Source organism: Mastomys coucha, unplaced genomic scaffold (genome assembly GCF_008632895.1).
Source record: "Mastomys coucha isolate ucsf_1 unplaced genomic scaffold, UCSF_Mcou_1 pScaffold5, whole genome shotgun sequence".
Classification (NCBI taxonomy): domain Eukaryota; kingdom Metazoa; phylum Chordata; class Mammalia; order Rodentia; family Muridae; genus Mastomys; species Mastomys coucha.
This window is the reverse complement of record NW_022196911.1, coordinates 67,288,392-67,303,098: the sequence shown is the minus strand read 5'-3', so window position 1 is coordinate 67,303,098 and position 14,707 is coordinate 67,288,392. Positions and strand designations below refer to the sequence as shown.

The 14,707-nt window shown below is 44.9% G+C and overlaps 1 long non-coding RNA gene across 2 annotated transcripts in view; it reads right to left on the bottom strand.

The window, feature by feature from the left end:
- Positions 1–229: 229 nt before the first annotated feature.
- LOC116078395 overlaps positions 230–14,707 on the bottom strand; it is an 18,087-nt gene continuing 3,609 nt past the window's right edge. Inside the window, exons 2-5 of one of the 2 annotated variants that reach the window (XR_004113524.1) lie at positions 14,026–14,173; positions 12,404–12,597; positions 10,096–10,242; positions 230–514 (exon numbers count right to left, since the gene is read on the bottom strand). This is a non-coding gene — a long non-coding RNA (uncharacterized LOC116078395). Of the gene's footprint in view, positions 515–10,095; positions 10,243–11,467; positions 11,648–11,753; positions 11,888–12,403; positions 12,598–14,025; positions 14,174–14,707 lie in introns of those variants that run through there. The other variant, XR_004113525.1, reaches the window with a different exon arrangement.

Sequence of the window (14,707 nt, the reverse complement as noted above, 5' to 3'; positions counted from 1 at the left end):
TTTCTGAAGCACAGATGGGCTAAACCCTGAGCCCCTGTTATAGCCAGGATAAGAAGGTTCTCTTTCACTGATGTGCTTTGATTACGTTCTTGGATATATGCACCCACTCAGAAACCAGAGTTCTTGGGCTCAGCGTGAGCCTGAGATCTCTTGAAGGCGAGCTGCTCATTACATTCTAAAGTGCCAGAACACACAATAGGAAATCTTAGCCTACAAAGATTACAATTCATTTGAACACTTAAGAGTTTTTTATACAAGGTAGAAATAATAGCTTTCCCTCACACCTTTGGCTATACACACCCAGCTCTGGCAGGTCTGAAAAGGCATCCTTTCCCTTTTTGCTGCCCGAGCCAGCATCCATCATTTTCCTTTTCATTCGTGAGCACCCATGGAGCCAGGTGTGAAATTGAACTGCTGCTCAGCAATCTCTAAACTTCTTAAGTCATCAATTCCTCGGTCTCCTAGAAAGTGAAACTGGCTGGAGGGGAGCAGAGGTCTCCTGGATTGGACAGGCCTGTGGGAAAAAGTAGGTTCTAAGCCAGGATCCACAAAGGATTCTCTCTCTCTCTCTCTCTCTCTCTCTCTCTCTCCTCTCTCTCCTCTCTCTCCCTCCTCTCCTCTCTCTCCTCTCTCTCTCCTCTTTCTCTCTCTCTCCTCTCTCTCCTCTCTCTCTCTCCTCTCTCCTCTCTCTCTTCTCTCTCTCTCCTCTCTCTCTCCTCTCTCTCCTCTCTCTTTCTCTCTCTCTCTCTGTTTCTCTCTCTCTCCTCTCTCCTCTCTCTCTCTCCTCTCTCTCTCTCTCTCTCTCTCTCTCTCTCTCTCTCTCTCTCTCTCTCTCTCTCTCTCTCTCCACACACATGTATCCAGGAGTGGGTTATATTCTCATGTTTCTGGAAGCAATCACACAATGTTCAACTTCTCTAAAAATTATATATGACTACTCCAAATGAATTATGAATTCAGGAGAAGAATAGATTTAGAGAACTCAACTATCTCTGGCTGAAGTTGCTATCCACATCTCACTGCTAACCCAAAGAAAGTCCCAAGGTGGCCAGAAATAGATTCGCTGTCACTGTTTACTACTGCAATGTGTCCTAAGACTGGAGCTACATCTGGCTTGTGGAACATCTTTGACTAAACCATTTGGTTTCCTTGGCACAGTGGGTGCTGTAAATAAACACTTGCAGAGGTTTCAGTGAAGAAAGAGGGAGAAAAACCAAGATTCCCAAGGACTGTAGAGGTCAGAGTTGTTCTGAAATAGTTCCAACACACTACACTCAGGGCTGCATTGAGCCACTGAGGACCAGGGGCAGTTAATAATGGAGGTGGTAAGACTAACCTAATCCAAGCAGTGCATAAAACCACTTAATCCAAGGCACTAGCAATGCAGAGCACTTACATTCATATTCTGAATTTTATTAACCTCCATATCCTTGGAAGTAGTCAAGGCTCATGATAAGTTTTGAGAAAAATTGGTAGTAGTAGTGGTAGGGTTGGGTCTGATGAGTAACTTATTTCTATGTTTTTATTTTGAAGAATTCTTCTCTGGAGCTTCAGAAAAGGGTCTTCCTCTCTATGCCTCTCTTCAGTTATTTAAAGAAAATTTCACATACTCAAAGCAAGTTACTCAGGGAGAAGACCTGGGAGAACACGTTTGTGCATGTATGGAGGTGGGTGTTGCCCAGATGTTGGTGAGGAATGAGCCTAACTACTGGCTTTGTCATTTTTCCTTTTAGGCTGTGGTATCTCAGGAAAGCCAGGGAAGGGACTTCACTGTCACGACCACCAGAGAAAAGGGTAAGATGGGGAATGGCAAAGGGTTGAAGGTCTCCTGATAGATCACACAGCCCTTCCTGGGCCTCAGACTTATGGTAGGGAAAGGCAGGTGTGAAAATGGCCACACTTCACGATGTACTAAGCCTTGTGAGATGTACTTTGTGGATACTGTTTAACTCATTCATCCCAATGGTGCAGTAGAACAAATGTTGTTGAGTCCATCCACAAAAAACTCACTCAGGACCTAGGAACGTGGAGAGAGGAAATGAGTGTGGCTGAATTCAATAGCAGTAATGCTTCCATTCTGAAAGGCTGGTAAGTAAAGAAAATGTTGTAAGATGAACAATGGATGATGTCCTGGTGATGTCTACATCCCAATCTCCAGCCCCTATGATGATGCTCCATCATATTGTAAAAGGATGAAATTGGGTGATAAGGATGAAGTGGGTGATTTTTCTGGGTTATTTGGATGGATTCAGCTTAGTTACAGGGGTGTACACAAGTGGGAGAGTGCAGTAGATGCATCTGGGAGGTGAAGATGTGACTCCAGAGGACAGACACTGAGAGATAGCTCACTGATGCTTTAGAAGATGGAGGAAGGATATGTGGGCCAAGCTATACAGCATCCTCTGCACTAGAGAATGGAAAAAGGAGCAGAGTCATCTCCCAAAGTCTCCAGAACCACCACAGTCACAAAAAGACTCCAAGTGTGGCCCTGCGAGGCTGTGTTAGACTTCTAATGTGTCGGCACTGTAAGAAAATGAATTGGTATTGTTTTGAGCCATTAAGTTTAAGTGGGAATTTCTTACAGAAGTCATAGAAAACAGAAATGGCAAAGAAAATGAAACAGATTGAGAGGTGACTGGAGGGTGATGAGCATGGTCAGGGATGTGACACCTGAGACTTGCTGGCAGCAGGATCTAATGTCTAAGGAGACAGATTCCAGGTTGTTGGTCCTGAGGAAAGGACCTGTGATGGGGATGAGCTGGTGACTTCAGGGAGAGAGAAAGCCAGAATAAGTGAACTTGCTACTTGGGAATGTGGTCCATGGCCAGGACCACCACTGAGGAGACAATCAGAAGTGCAGATGCTCCATCTAATACCCAAGCCCTATAATAGCTTCGTGAGACTCATTTCTTCTTCTTCTTCTTCTTCTTCTTCTTCTTCTTCTTCTTCTTCTTCTTCTTCTTCTTCTTCTTCTTCTTCTTCTTCTTCTTCTTCTTCTTCTTTTCTTCTTCTTATCCTCCTCCTCCTCCTCCTTCTCCTCCTCCTCCTCCTCCTCCCCCTCCTCCTTCTTTTTTTGGTTTTTTGAGACAGGGTTTCTCTGCATAGCCCTGGCTGTCCTGGGACTCACTCTGTAGACCAGGCTGGCCTCGAAAACTCAGAAATCTGCCTGCCTTTGCCTCCCCAAATGAGGTTCATTTCTTATAGTACTAAAATTCTAGAAAATTTGAAAGAATACATATGTATATATGTATATATGTATATATATGTATATGTGTATATATATGCATATGTATATACATATATATCTATATATATACATATATGTCTGTATATGTATATAGATATATATCTGTATATATCTGTATATATACATATATATATCTGTAAATATATACATATATGTCTATATATATGTATATATACATATGCACATGTATATATACACATATATGTATATATACATCCTCTGTTTTCTTTAGTCATTTGAGACCTGTGTTCTGACTGGTGTCCTATTATTCTCTGATATTTCAATGTACGTTTTCTATAACAAAGAACATTCTCAAGGAAGGCATAGTGGTAAATAACTGTAATCCTAGCTCTGGGAAGATAGCATCAGGACTTGAAGGCCACTCTCAGATCATAGTGAGTCTAAGGTCAACCTGGGCTATATGAGACACTGGATCAAAAATTAAACAATAGCTAGGGAGATGGCTCACTCATCAATGTGCTTGCCATGTAGGCAGGAGGATCTGAGTTTGACCCTCCAGAGCCCATATAAAAAACTAGGTGATGCAGCATGTGCCTGCGATCCAGTGCAGAGGAGGAAGAGAAAGAAGGACCCCAAGCATAGTAGTCACTAAGTCTAGTTGAATTGTTGAGTTTAAGGCTTAGTAAGAGATAAGGTGAAGATTAACTGAGAAAGACAGTCAAAGTTGGTCTTTACACACGTTTGTCCACATATGAAGGGATACCACTCCCCCCTCACACAAATGCACACATGCACACACATACACACATGTGCACACACACACACACACACACACACACACAGAAGGGGGTGTGGTTTCCTACCTAAGTATAAGTCAGTATCATGTTCAGGAGGCTGACAGGCTATATCGATGTGTGGAGATTTCAGAACTCATTCAAATGATCCTAGTTGTCCCAATAATGACTTTTACAGGAAAAAAGGGATCCATTTCCCATCTATGCATCAGACCTACTTCCTAGGTCCCTTTAGAATCCTTCAGTCAGGAACAATTCTCATCCTGCCCTTGACTTTCAAGACCTTGGCACTTCTGAAGATCACAGCAGTTATTTTGAGTCTGTCTGAGGCTTCCTCATGATTAGATCGCATTTACACATCACAGGCAGGAATAGAACAGAACCACTGGTGCGTCCTCCTTTTTCCTCTCCTCCTTCCCACCCAGCAACACTTGATTCCAATTTGTCCCTTACTCAAGATGTTTGCACGCATCAATTAATTAAGATTCAGTCTGGCAGACTTCTTCACTACAATGTTATTCTTTTCCTCTTTTAATCAGTAAGCCTTTTTACAACAAGGGGGTTTGAGATTGCATAATTATCGTGTTCCTCTCTGCATTTTAACTTACTCACTTACTGATATCTACCTAAGTTTCCAGTTTTATTCCATGAGCTGTGATCCATCGCTGTCACTGTTTAGTGTGGCACTGGAATTGTCTCACAGGTGATCAATGGGAGCTTGGTAGAGCTTCCCAATGTCACAGGGACGTGTCACCATTTCCTTTGTTCACCTCTTTAATTTCTGGCATAAGATTTTCTATATTAACTGCATAGAAGCAGTCATTTGTCTCAGGGACACTTTTAGGTATTAGTCGAATATGAGTAGTGAGTAGCTATGATCTGGGCACCGGACACACCTATCTCTGTCGGACTATCTCTACTTCTAGGCTTTCTCAGAAGATAGAGTTAGGAAACGTGCCTCATATTACATTTACATTTATTTTTTATATTTTTTCTAACTCCTGAAACCCATTAGATTACCACCACACATCCAATTCCAACTCAACTCCGTAAGATCTATTTATTCTGGATTTCTTCCTTTTGGTATTCATAACCTGCTTCTGTACTGATGACCCTGGACATTAGTGTTCTAGGGCTGCCACCAAAACGTGACCCAAACTGAGTGGTTTTGAAAACAGAAATTTATTTCTTCATGGACTTGGAAGCAAGATGTCCAAGATTCCCACAAAGCTATCTGCAGGGTGGGTTTTTTTTCTGCTGGCATGAGATTCTATTCTGTGCTTGGGTCCTAGCTTCTAGGGGACACTACAGAACTTTGGCATCCCTCAGCTTCTAGGCACATTCCTGCAGCCACATTCCTGTGTGTGGGAGGTTGGCTGACATGAGGTGTCTCAGTCGTCAGAAGACAACTTCATTCCCATGTAAGGTAACATGAAATGGATCTTGGGGGTGAAGGTATCACCACATGACTTAGGGGAACACAATGCAATCTGAAATGTCTGGTTTCTGTTCTCTGCAGTATGTATTTGATCATGTCCCCTCAGTGTGACCAGCCTTGTGTCTTGGCTCTACTCTTAGGAACTCTGAACCCACATGTCAGGCTACTGCCCTAGCCTACACGTTGTGTATTTTGCTCCCTTTAGGATCTGACACCCAAGACCATCACCATGTGGAAGGAGGCCTTCTTACCTTGCTTGGAGCTGGGGGGAGTCTTCACACCAGGTTCCTCCTCTCACCCAGTCTTGGATCTGAATCACGTCAGGCCATTCTCCATTACACAGATATCCTCCATAGCGAGCCCTTCTCAGCCAGTCTGGTTCTCTTAGCTCAGATCACACTGCTCAGGTGCTGACATTCCTCACAATGTCCCTCCCCTATGGGTGTCCTGCTTCCCTGTGAGAGCTTGAACACCCTCGATGGGGCATTCCTATGCTAGCCAGCTAGCTGTAGGATAGAATGTTCAAGAAAGGCAGAGGAGGCAGAAATAGGAGGAGGATGAACAATCAGACTGTGTGTCTCAGTGTCTCTCTGTTCAGCTACCACAGAGCATGGCTGACAACTATGTCAGCTGCAGAGGGCTGGACAACGGAAGATCCAGAAGGGACTTGTAGGCAGTGGTAAAGTCTCTCTTTCTGGTTCTCTTTTCCTCCTAGGGAGCTGGTGAAAATAAGCTTATTTGGACAGAAATCCTGTGGTGAACAAAGGAAATTAGAATGCAAGCTCTTCTAAGAAACCTTATTAACTAAACAAATCCCTCAAACCCTGCTCCCTGGGGTGTGTCCCTTCAGCTGTCACCATGCCAAGTTTCTCCTTTCTAAGGTGACAACCACACATTCTCTGTCAGGCTGCCATTTGCAGCTCTGACTCGCTCTCTGCTGCTCCTAGCCATGCATCTTTAAGCTTCCCTCAACACCCTATTCACACTTCGACCCTGTGCCATCTGTCTCAGCTCTGTTCTGTTTTTAATTACACACACCAAGAAGGCTTTTAAGACCTCAGATACAACCTGATTTGTGTTTTGAAAATGCTTCCCAGGCTACTTGGTAGGTAGTGGGTTTGAAGATGTCCTGAAAGCCATCAGGACATCTTGGGGCTGCAGAGCACCTAGCCCAGAGGCACTATAGGGGAGCTGAGAAAAGTGTTTGGGAGGCAGGGGTGGATTGAAGCTCCAGTAGGCTAGATGCTGGAAGGAGGGAGGGCCAGCAGATGGCACAGATAATACAAATCTAGATATGCTGGCGGAGCTTCACGGATGGCCGTCACAGGAGAGTGGGGAAGAACTGTATGTGGGGAAGAGGGTGTGTAGAAATTGCATTTGGGATGAATTCTATTTGAGTTCCTCAACAACAGTCGATATTATCAAGCAGAGTTAAATATGTCTATATAGTAGGGCAGGGTAGTCAAGTCAAGTCTAGAAGGCACTGTCTGAGGAAGAGTCCTAGTAGGATTAGCTTCAGAGTGAGACCTCACTGTGACATACCACAGGGATCGAGAACAAGGTCTCAGGGAGACCTGTAAACACTGGCTCTGTGGCAGTCATCAAGGGAAGGGTTGTCAGTGAGCCCTGGACAGGCAGAAGGTCAGCACTTGTCAACGCTGGCCTGACACTAATGCACAAATGGATGAGGACCTGACAATCTGGTATGGATCTGTCCTTAGGATGGCCATTCACATGTGGGACCACTGCCAGGCCCCCTATAGCAGGCCCCACGTTGAGGGGCAGACTTTGCTCCTGCTTGCTGGTGACTTCAAAGCTAGAGTCAGAGCTGCAGGTCTTAGAAAGCAGCTCTTGTCACTCTCTAACTCGGAGACCCTGTGATCCTACACCATTAGTGGCTGGCCCAGTAAGTGAGGGTACATTAGAGTCCACAGATCACATGACCCTGTCTAAGCAGCACACCAGCACTCAAGGGGCAGGAACATTTTAATCAGGTTTATTTTATGGATAAGGAAACAAAGGTCCAAAGGCATTTTCTCTGAGACCACACGGCCAAGACACAGAGTCACGACTGTTTGTTTTTAGAAACTATGCCCCATCCTACACCTGTATCAGAATTTATGAGGGTCTTAGGCTCTATCAACAGGTGAGAACTGTGGCTGGCAGGCTTTCTTCAGTCAGCCATCCAGCTGTCACTTTATGTTGGGACTGATGTTCTGTTCTGTGACCTCAGCCTCAGCAAATCCCCTGGAAGGGACTGTACTCTCAGCTCAGTGACTCACAACCATTTGGCATCAGTTCCTGAAGGCCTCCTGGGGTTCCTCCTTCCTGGGAGGGCTCTCTGATTCCCCTGCCTTCTGTGTCCTCCAGACTGCAATAGGCCTGAGTGTTCCTCAACCCAGACCCTGTGTATCTATGACACATGCTTCTCTACCAAGCAGAGAAGCATGCTACAGTCACTTGTCGCTCTCCAGATGAACTCTGCTTCTGCAGTTGCCCCCAATTTCAGCCTCCTACATTTAACATCACCTTGACTATGGAGACCTGATTCAGCCATATCTGGACTAGCAGAAGCAAGATGGTCGAGTACAGACTGAGTTAGGACTCTAGGATTCCCTGCAAACTCCCCTCCTGTAATGACTGTCTGAATGTGTTCTTTCCTTTTCTTGCTACTCTCGAATCAAGCCTTACAACCTGTCCTTACAACCTCTTAGTAAACTCATTCTTTGGGACAAGTGCTCTTGCCTGTTCCCCTCAAAAATTAACCACTACCCTCCCTCAAAAATTAACCACTACCCTCTCTGCTCCCACCTCGTGGTGTCCATTCGGTGGTGCAAAGACTGAACCTTAATCTCGAGCCTTGTCTTCCTCAAAACAGGTTTTACATCCCACGGTGTCATTTCATGTGGCCTCCTCCATTTTGTCCTACTCTCTAAGATATGGCCCAGCATCTTTGTTCCAGATGCTTTTTAACTTTCCACCATCCACACAAAGTCACACAAAGCCCAGAAGTATTTCCTGAATGGTCTCCGTGTGCCAAGCAAGCACTGTTCCCCTTCCTCATGCCAGGTCCCAATGGATTCTGGGAGCTGAGTTCTGAGCAGAAACCTCAGAAGGGATCTGTGAAGCATAAGGATGGGTCTGTTGCATGGCATTGCTCTGGGCTAGATAAATAGTCATCACCAGTCAATGCGGTTAGGTAATCATCAAACCACATAATACAGAAAGCGTGCTCCTCAAGAGCTCCTGCCTAATCCCTGACAGAAAATGCTAATCCGAGGCACATGATGGCCTTTTATTTTTCCAGACAGGAAGTATTTTCTTCAGTGACATAATGACTTTCCCTGACATAATAATGAAGGGATATGGATTTGAAGCAGCCTAGGACTCTTGAGCCTTCTTGGCAATCGGGAGGACTGGCTGCACGGAAACAGCTTGAATAACTGCTGCCTCGCTGCCTCGCCTTCATTGAATTAACTACTTACAAAGATGGAAATTTACCAAATTAAATTTTAGTGAGTGATTTCTGTTCACATAAATCAAAGAAGTAAAATCATTGTGGATGTGGTAGCTAGACCATCACACAGGGCTGGGGTGATATTAGTGGAGTGCTGTGGAGCCAAGGAAAGCCACAAGAGAGAAAGCTTTGGTCTTGGGCAGGAAGAGGCTCATCCACAGAGTGGGAGAGGGAAGGCCCAACTCCAGAATCTGCAGATCATTGTCAAAATCCCAGGTTTCCCAATCCAGGTTGAAATAATCTAGGTAAAGCCATGTGCTACTCTCTGAGCCTCTGTTTCCTTATTTTATAGAATGGGGACATGGTAAAGAGTCAAATATATTTCCATCTATGAAAATACTTGATTACCAAGCAAATGGTTTCTGCAAACATGGTTGGTAGTTGTCTTAGGGTTTCTATTGCTGTGAAAAGACACCATGACTAAGGCAACGCTTAACATTTAGTTGGGGGTGGCCTATAGTTTCAGAGGTTCAGTCTGTTATCATCATGGCAGGAAGAAAGGCAGCCTGCACACAGATGTGGTACTTGCCAAGGAGCAGAGAGAGTTCTACATCTTGATCCAAAGACAACAACCGGAGACTCTTTCTTCAGAACTGGGCAGAGCTTGAGTACTAGGAGCCCTCAAAGTCCACCTACACAGTGACACACTTCTTCTAACGAGGCCATACCTATTCTTACAAGGACACACCTAATAGTCTCACTTCCCATGGGCCCAACATAGTCAAGCTGTCGCAGTAGGTATTAGGTAATATCCAGCCTCAAGAAGTTGATGGAGACAAATGAGAAACAAAGCAGAACAATCCCTTTGACAGTCTCCTTTGCAAGACGGAAGCATATGAAACTGTTCTGAGACAGGAATCAGAGGACCTAACACGTCTTCAGCATGGGTTCCACTGGATATGACTAAGCAGACAGTTAATCCAGCAAGTCGTCCAGGTGGATCAACCTCTACCAAACAAGGCGGTGTGGGGTGAAAGCAACAGATGGAAAGGCAGTTTGACTTCTCAACCGTCAGTGAGGCTGAAGATATCACCACAAATGATCCTTTGTTAAACCTGTGTATCCCATATGTGATAGAGCAGACTGATGTTAAAACTATCCATTCTCTTTTCATCCTCAGACAAGTTTCTCTGCTTACCTCTAGGCTGGGGAGTAGTGGTTGAATATACATGTCCCAGGGAGAGACACAGTTATGACGTGTGGTCTTGGAGGAAGTCTGTCACTGTGGGGGTGGGCTTTGAGACACTCCTTCTAACCACCTGGGAGCCAGTCTTCTTCTGTTTGCCTTTGGAAAAAGATGTAGAACTCTCAGCTCCTCCTGTAACATGCTCCCACCTTGATAATAATGGACAGAACCTCTGAACCTCTGAATCTGTAAGCTAGCACCAATTAAATGTGCTTTCTAAGAGTTACCTTGGTCATGGTGTCTCTTCGCAGCAATGGAAACCCTAACTAAGACACAGGGCTTGGTCAGACACACTACAAAATCAACAGACATGATTCGAATGATGCCCTGGAGTGCTCTGTGCAGCAGAGACTCCACATTTGTGCTTTGGCCATCACTTTGAGAAAGTTATTTTTTTCCCCAGTAGCTGCTTTCTATCCATCCAGGCTAAGCTCAAGAACAAATACAAAAGGACTGAACAGAACCCATGCTATTCCAAGCCTCAGCCTACAGCAGAGTAACTCAGCTGGCTTTGCCTGAATCAGGCGCTGCTCAACTAACTTACAGACATGTGGGGAAAGTAAGTTCTCAGTTTCCAACAGCAGAGATTTGTCACGGTTGCTGTGATTTGAGAAGAGTTGACTGACACCCGGCATTTCCTATTTACTGGCTCATCCAGTTGCAGAAAACTTTCATAGTACAGCAAGGTCAAAAAATTGCTTTCTTTTTATTAACTTTTCTTTAGAGGAAGAAATTGAAGCTCAAAGAGACTAACTGACCTATTAAGTAGTTAAACCAGCCTTTCAGAGTTTTCCCATGTGCTAGAATGACTTCTCTGCTGAAGATCTGGGGGCTGAGAGATGTCCTTGGGTACCAAGGGTAGAAAGATATACTTCCTCGCCTTCATCATTTCACCCAAGGCCAGTCTGTCAGTAGGGCTGGAAGGGCTGAGTGACCTCCCAGGGACAGCTAATGATTGGTCTATGGTTCACACTATGGCAATTCCTGTGTCTTGGGTTGGTGCCCAACTATCACTGGGCAGAGATAGAAGGCAGTTTGTCATGTGTAAATTTAACAGGCAATAATGCCAGCTACTAAATTGTATATCATTCTTAACGATGTTGTCAGCCCCTAATCAGTCTAATTTATATTGTCAACATGATGTAATGGTCCCACCAGGCATGGGCCTTCACAAATACAGGATCCAATCATGTAAGAGACTAAAGTGAATTTCCACTAGTTATGACTGAAAATTAAATTAGGGTTGCTGACTCATGTTTGGGAGCTCAGAGAGAATGTATATGAACCACCTAGCCTGGGCCCAACACCTACTAGGCACAGCTCACTGCTGTGAGCTAGCTGGTGTTGGAACTCCTGTCCTCAGAGCTTTCAGAGGTATGCAGTGGGCTCCAGAGATGCCATGGATGTCATGCCTAGCTACTTTCTGTTTCTTTTGAGAAAAGTGCTGTGACGTATCCTGGAGTGCTGTCATGTGGCTGTGGACATCGCCCTATAGTCCTGGAAGCTGAAGCAGAGGAGAAAGGGGTTTAGGAGAAGGAGCTCTCCTATTCTCCATACTCTTTGAGTAAAGAAATCTCACCATTCACATTTTGGAAATGACAGTGACTTACTGTGATTAGACACCATGGTCAAGGCAACTCTTATTTTTAAAAAAGCATTTAATTTGGAGCTTTCTTACAGCTTCAGAGGGCTAGTTTATGGTTAGCATGGTGTTAAGCAGACGGGCAGATTGCTGTAGCAGTAACTGAGAGTTTTACATTTCGATCCACAGGCAGCCATGGGAGGGAGGAGAGAGAGAGAGAGAGAGAGAGAGAGAGAGAGAGAGAGAGAGAGAGAGAGAGAGAGAGAGAGAGAGAGAGAGAGAGATTGGTTATGGTGTGAGCTTTTGAAACTTCAAAGCCTGCCCTCGATGACACAACCCTTCCAACAAGCCCAAATATCCTAATCCTCTTAATTCTTCTCAAACATTTCCAGTCCCTGTTGACTGAGCATTCAAATATACAAGCCTACGGGAGCTACCCTCCTTTAAACCACTACAGGCAGCATCACCACCCAGTTAGTAAAATCAGAAATCCAGCCTACATTTCTGACTCCTTCCTTACCATCTTCAAGCTATGCGATTTTGCTCACCCACAGCTTCCATCTTTACGTAGGTCACTGTCCTATGGGACTTCTCAGTCCATATTGCTGGTCCTTCCCTCCACCCAGCAGCCAATCCCATGGGTTTAAGTCTGTGTTGTGTTTTGAATCTGAATCATACCTCACAGGCTCAGGTTTTGAGTGCTCAGCAACCAGATTGTGGTGCTAGAATTTGAAAGTTGTGGTGGAGTCCTTGAAGAGGTCTGGCTGGCAAGAGTAGGTCACTAGAGCTTGGCGTGGTGACACATGCCTTTTATCCCAGCATTCAGTTGGATCTCTATGAGACTGAGGCCAGTCTGGTCTACAAAGTGAGTTCTAAGACAAACAAGACTGCATAGTGAGATCCTGTCTCAAAAACTTAAACCATCACACCCCCCATCTCCATAAAAAGAGTAAGTCACTGGAGGTGAGCCTTTAAAGCTATACCTACCCTGGTGCAGCCTGCTTTCTCCACATCCTGGACTGCATGTGAATGAGTCTCTTCCTCACACTCCTAGAAGCTTGTTTTCTCACCACTAATTGTGACCCTTCTACAGCTGAGGGCTGATTCTTAAGACTCCGCCTTGCCATAGATAACCACGCCTCTCTGCCCACCTCCTGCTAATTGCCACACCTCTCTCCAAGTTCCAGTTATGCAGGAAGTCCTGCCTCCAGAGACTAAAGAAGAAGTTGCTGATTGGGCCAAGTTGCTGATGAACTTGGGGGAGGGGTTTTGCTTTACCTATTCTACCTGTTTGCTTGTACAAAAGAGATTCAATGAAAGATGGAGGACTGAAAACACACCATGTGTTGGTCTAATTTTTATGAACCCTTCCCGCATTTCCGGTAGCCCAAAATTATTTAGGACCTTAACCCCTATTCCAGAAAACCCTTTTGTGCATGTGGCCGCTGGCGGCTACAACTGATATTTTTTCTGGACTCAGGAGCCCCAAATACACCATTTCTCCTGTGGTAGTTCAGATTAGAATAGCTGCCATTGGTTCACACATTTAAATGCTTGGTCCTCAGTGGAACTCTTTGGGGAGGATTAGGAGGTATGGCCTTGTTAGAGGAAGTGTGTCATTTGGGGGTGGGCTTTGAGGCTTTAATAGCCTGTGGCAGGCTCAGCGTCTTTCCTTCCTCCTCCTGCTGGCAGATCTGGATGTAGAACTCACAGCTACTTCTTCAGCACCATGGCTGCTGGTGTGCAACCATGCTCCCTGCCATGATGATAATGGACTAACTCTCTGAAATTGTAAGCAAGCCCTCAATTAAATGCTGCCATTTAATAGTTGCTTTGATCATGGTGTTTCATCACAGCAATAAAACAGTAGCTAAGATGCCTCCCTTAAGCTGTTTCTGTCAGGCATTCATTCACAGCAACTCAAAAGTTGCCAGCACAACCAGACAGTTGGTCATGGTGCGCCCCTGCATAAAACCTTGGCACTTGTTTGTGTTCAGAGTTCAGCCAGGGAGACTAAATCCATGCCAGCTGGATAATCTCAGAGGGCCTGAATGTAGGGAGCAGCAGCAAAGGTGTGAGCATGAAAAGCAAAGGGGAGAAGTGAAGGAACTTAAAGATGAGCTGTAGTTCCCAGGGCTTCAGGGGACTGCGCCTGGATCCAGAAGCAGGGCCCATCAGTGTGGCTGTCTCATAGAAGCTGGAGCCATGGTACCAACCCTGGAAAGTCTATACAAAACAAAGACTGGCGACCAACACTGAGCCTCTTTCCTTTTCTTTGTCTGGACTTTCAATTGTCTCACCTTAGCAATCCATTGCATGAGCATTTATCCCAATAATAAATGTGTCTGTGTATGAAGACTTTTAGCAAAGCCATGCTTTCCAAAACAGCTGTTCCAAAATAGCACCAAACAGCCATGTGTGGTCGCTCATGCCTGTAGTCCTGAAAACCTAAAGGCAGAGAGAGGCACAGAGAGAGCACCATGAGTTCAAGTCCAGCTTAATCTATATTAAGAGTTGCAGGGTAGCCAGGGGCTACATGGTGAGGCACTGTCTCACAAAAAAAAAAAAAAAAAAGAAAGAAAAGAAATGACAGAATTAGAAGCACTTCTAAATGCTCAACAACTATGAAACAGCTGAAGGCATTATGTCTCTTATCAGAGGAGACCGGACCAGTGCATAGAAATACCCAGGAACGATGGATGTGAATTCAGAAATGTAGTGGCAACCAAGGAGAGTTTATGTCCAGTATCACATCTGTTTCCCATCCTTGATCGACTCTGAATGTGGAAGCTGGATCTGCTAGGATCCCCAGGTTTCTTTGTGACTGGTACCCATCTAAGAGGGCGACTGGCCAGGGATCAGAAGGTAAGAGGAAGACAGAGTTAAGTCTTTAAGTCATGGAACATGTTATTAGATCCTACGAAAGGTCATCCTGTGAAAGGTTGGCACCTGTTTAGAGCCATGCAAGTGTGAGAAGGTTAC